The following is a 5,000-nucleotide window of genomic DNA, read 5'->3' as shown; positions in this document are numbered from 1 at the left end:
ACCCTTCATTGTACGTAATTCTGCACTAGTGTGGGATTATTTTGTATCTTCTGCCATCAGTGTACAGGTCTCTGCATTTCTCTAGAACATACATCTTCATTGTACGTCTTCATTTCTCTAGAGTACTAGGAACTGCTGGGTCATCCTGAGAAACAGCTACCCAAAACCACACTGTCTGACAACTCACCGGTTTGCATTACCATCAGGGGGATACTGAGCTGGAGCAGACAGAAGCAGAAGCACTCATGGGCATCTGCTAAACCAGGTGGCATGAATGACCCAGCCAAACTAATACAAAGTCTTAACACTGCCCTTTCTGCTGTGACCACCACTGAGGAGGTCTCAACTGGCAGCTATAGAGAGCAGGGTCTCCTCAATCAACCTGGCCCTAAGGTCACTGTGTACTGGACTGCACACCCAGGAACCACACAGGAACATGTGGGAGAGTTGGGAGTGGGGGACAAAAGGCCAACATTGTTGTCGTGTTCAGTACCTGAAAACTGGCACTGTTCACTAGTGAGGCATAACCTATACAGATGTGACACAGTGAAATATGAGATTAAACGGTCAATAACTTCTTGGGATGGAGCTATAAGAAACAGGAGTATACTCTTACACTGTCAAAAAGCTTTATGGAAAAATCTGGAAATATAGACAAGGCTGATAAGAGTTCCCAACCTCTGACTCTGTAGTTCCACTCTGGGGAATACGACCCAAGCAAATAAACACAAAGGAAAAAATAGCTTGAACAAAATGTTCATCCCAGTAATATTTATAACAACAAAAACTGGAGACAAGTCAAATACTCCAAAGCTAAGAAAACAATGGTGAACTGACAGGACAGACACACACGGCCATCATAAAGGACAGGCAGGAAAGTGGTTTACATTTCAAACTGGACATACACAGAACAGCACAGCCATCCGTTATTTGGGGACAAGGGCTATTCATTTTCTTCCTTGTCCCCAGTGCTTAGTATGAGGGACACACTTAAATATTAGTCAAGTATACATGTCTGAGTCAACTCAGTGGGTGAAAAGCACTGGGGGAGACGTGTGGAAGAAAACTAAGGCCCGAGTCTGGGTCCTGGAAAATGACTCAGTGTATGCCTTACAAGAGAAAAGAGAAACAATATTCTTCCTTCGAATAAGAAAGCTGGGCCGGGCGGCGGTAGCGCACGCTTTTAATCCCAGCACTCGGGAGGCAGAGGCAGGCGGATCTCTGTGAGCTCGAGGCCAGCCTGGTCTACAAGAGCTAGTACCAGGACAGGAACAAAAAAAAGCTACAGAGAAATCTCAAAAAATCAAAAAAAAAAGAAAAAAGAAAAAAGAAAGCTGGGTGCATCTATAAGATGGGCTAGGCCTTTCCACTGAGAAATGCGCCTGTGGTTCATGAGGCTGGCAGGCCGCCTGTCTTATCCGGTACAGAGGAAAAACAGGGTGGGGCTCTGGGAGGTCCTTCCATGGGCTACCTGCTTCATGAATGTCAAAGTGCCTCCCAGAATGTTGGTTACACACCACAACATTCCTCTCTCCCTCAGACTTTGCAGGTACTGTCTTAAACCCTCAGTGCTTGTTTTCAGAGAGCCCTGCTGATAGTCATAAAGCCTGCTTTTGTCACTGAAGAAACAGGTTTTCTTTTGAATTAATGCTCACATTCATGAGGAAGAGACACCAGAAATTCAAAGGGTTATAATGTGAAAATTCTTTCTCCTCAGTGTTCTGTGCTATGGCCTGGAACCCACCACATTTCTTCTCAATAGTCCTGGGCTAACCACTGCTACAGCTTCAGCCCCAGGGCACAGCAAGAGGACTGCCAGTTCTTTATGGTCAGCTCCTTCCTTACTTGCCTAGAAAAAAGCTACCAACCCAACTGCCAGCCTCTTGCCTCGTTCTGAGCAGCCTACTGGCAACATCCAGAGACCTCCATCTACCTCCCCCACCTCTCTCTGTTTCTCTCTCCCTCCCCCCTCCTTCAGCAGAGAACAAATAGCAATCAGAAGGCCCCCTGCTCCTCCTACTCCTCACTGTCACCTTCTCTGGCCAAGACTGCCATTACTGTCACAGGCCCTGTCTCCCACAGAACACTCTACCTGATCAAACTCCTTCATTCCCATACATAAAACCACCTACAACCTTGTGTCCCATCTGTTCTTGGGTTAAATCACATATCTAACTGCTTTCTAGACACCTCCAAGCAACCCTCTCACATCCCTGTAAACTCTGCCTCCCTACTTTGTTCCAGACAGTGGATCAGTCTGAAAATCCCACATCAGGAAATGGTTCCAGCACTTGTAGGCTGCTCAAGCCAGAAGTTCCTCTTCCCACATCTTGCTCACACCTCTGTACAAGGTGGGATTGACTAGGTAACAAGAGTTTCTACAAGCTATGATTTCTTTAAAAGTGGGAAAGTATTCCAATCTAGAGGAACCAAATTATAAATGCCATATTTTCTTAGCTTCAATGGAATATACTTGATTGATGGGGGTTTCTGCCCCAAATACAAGTATCCTATACAAACAATCCAAGTAGCCACATTCAACAAAGCTTGCATTAGGCTTAAAGAACTATTCATTGGCTTACTAACATATCCACACAGGTTTGTGACAATGTGTAAATCAGTCTGCCAAAAAAATGACAAGGTAATATTCCAACAGTATTAGAATCCCTTCACCAGTAGACTAGAGAGGTGGCTCAGAGGTTAAGAGCACTTGTCGACCTTGCAAAGGATCTAGGTTCAAGTCCTATGTAGCTTATAATCTTAGGTAAACTCCAATTCCAGGTGATCCAACACATTCTTCTTAGTGTGAGTCCCAGGTACACTTTGGTACACATACACTCATGCACATAAAATAACAAATCTTAAAAAAATATATGTGTCAGGGCTCAATAGATGGTTCAGTGGTTAAGAGCGCTTGCTGTTTGCCCAAAGGACCTGAGTTTGATTCACAGTAGCTGCACTGAGTGTCTCACAACCGCCTTTACCTCCAGATGGCCTTCAGGGACACCAGCCTACACGACCTATTTAATGTACACATAAATAAATCTTTTTTATTTGTGGTGGTGTGCATACCTTGAATCCTAGCACTCAAAGGTAGAGGCAGGCAGATCTCTGTGAATCCGAGGCCAGCAGGGTCTACAAAGTGAGTTCCAGGACAGCCAAAGCTGTTACTGAGAGAAACCCTGGGGGAGGTCGGGTCATTTCACCCTGCACACATCTGCTAAGGATCAGAGCTGAAGAGCACACAGGATGCACCAACAGCTAGGATGGCTTTTTTCTCACTTTAGAGTATCTTAAGATCAGAATCAACAGTCTTAAACAAGTGACAGAAGGCTACAGTTACACAAGAGAGGTGTGTCACGACGCTGCCACCTGGGGTACTAGTTCTGTGGACACCTGTAACTCTGCTCCCTTCTGCTCCAGCCTAACAGACACTACCACAGCTCACTGTCAAGGCACATCAGATACTTCCCTGGAGATCCTCCAGTCAGGGGTGTCTGCTTAGTCAGTGACTTCTTCCTTAAGCTCTCATGTCCCACTCAAGAGCTTCATTTCAACCCCCAGAAAAGCCACATGGATCCATGTGAGTCAGAAGGACTCTTCTAACCAAAGTGGGGAAAAAAATACAGAGTGGGTCAGGAGGTTGTCCTCTGTTCAGAGGGACAGAAAATGGGGACATTCACCAAGGGCTGGCAAGAGGGGAAGAAGGAGCGAGTTCTGTCTGCCAGAGCAAACGGCTGCTGAATCAGGTTCCCAAGAGCAGACAAAGGGCATTATTAACAACACACATGAGTCAGAGTGTCCCAGGTCAGCCCCTCTAGTTCCTTCCAACCCCTCCACTTTGAGACAACCCCTCTAGAAGTAGGACTTCCTGTCATACAAAGGGCCTCTGTGGGCCTGTGTCCACAGAGGGGGAGTGGATGCTTTTCCTGTGCACAGGCGGCAGTTTCAGAGGCCCTGCCCCAAAGAAATGTCTGACAAAGCAGATAGATGCCTCTAGGAGCTGCAGTTCTGCCTTAGAGGTGACAGTCACTGAGTGGAAAATTAGAAACAGCAAGGGAAGGATAATGCCACAGCACATGACCAGGCAAGGTCTCTGAAACTTGTGAGTTTGATTCTTCACAAGACCATATCTTCTGGTGGTCTGATCGTATCAGGCAAAATACTTCTGAGGCTTCAGGCAACGTTCATCTGAAAAATGGAATCCAGTCTGTCTTGGATGCTATGTGGAACCAGCAGGATTCTGCTGAGAAGTGTGTATGGGGGGGGGGGGTCCTCCTGAGTGGTGACAACTAGTTCATTATGCCTGTGGCCCAGGTCTCCAACACAAAGGGCTCTGTTCTCACAGGGCTCACAATCACAAAAAGAACTTCTTCCAACACAGTATGCAACCTCTTCCAAAAGCAAAAGCACTACGGGACACAGACAGGGTGTTTGAGGCAGGAATCTCACTAGGAAGCCACAGGCCAAAGGGTAAGCATCCCAGGAGCAGGAACCAGTGTGATAGCAAAAGTTCTGTAGCACACAGTTTGGCTGGCTTTTAAGGCTACTTGGTGGGAAGGGGGTTACTGTTTACAAATAGCCACGTGCATGGGCCAGACACCAGACTGAATCCTCAAGCCACCAGAAGTGACTTATGTCCCATATACCTACCATGAATTTTCAAAAGAAAACAGTACTTTGGTTCAGAGCCCACCTCCACAAGAATGATAGAAAATGCCACAAAATCATAGTACTACAATACTTTTTAGAAGTTGTATCCAGAAAGGAACTACTCAAATATTTGTCTTGCCATATATCTTTGAAGCTTAAAAAGAAAACAGGAAAATTTGGTTTGGCTGTTAAGTGTTATAGGGTTGTGTAGGCACTGTATGTATCCAACTGTGATGTCACTTTCTCAAGAACCCATTCTGCTCATCTGCACATACCAGCTGGAGCCCACAACATCCCACCCCAGAGAAGATCGCTGGACCAATTTGCAGCTGGTGCTCACAACACAC

At 46.1% G+C, this 5,000-nt stretch overlaps 1 protein-coding gene across 8 annotated transcripts in view; it reads right to left on the bottom strand.

Moving 5' to 3' along the window:
* Positions 1-5,000, bottom strand: part of Pacsin2 (protein kinase C and casein kinase substrate in neurons 2) — a 103,761-nt gene that overhangs the window by 56,003 nt on the left and 42,758 nt on the right. The window lies entirely within an intron of this gene.

Source organism: Microtus ochrogaster, chromosome 15 (assembly GCF_000317375.1).
Source record: "Microtus ochrogaster isolate Prairie Vole_2 chromosome 15, MicOch1.0, whole genome shotgun sequence".
Classification (NCBI taxonomy): domain Eukaryota; kingdom Metazoa; phylum Chordata; class Mammalia; order Rodentia; family Cricetidae; genus Microtus; species Microtus ochrogaster.
This window is presented reverse-complemented; position numbering and strand designations above follow the sequence as displayed.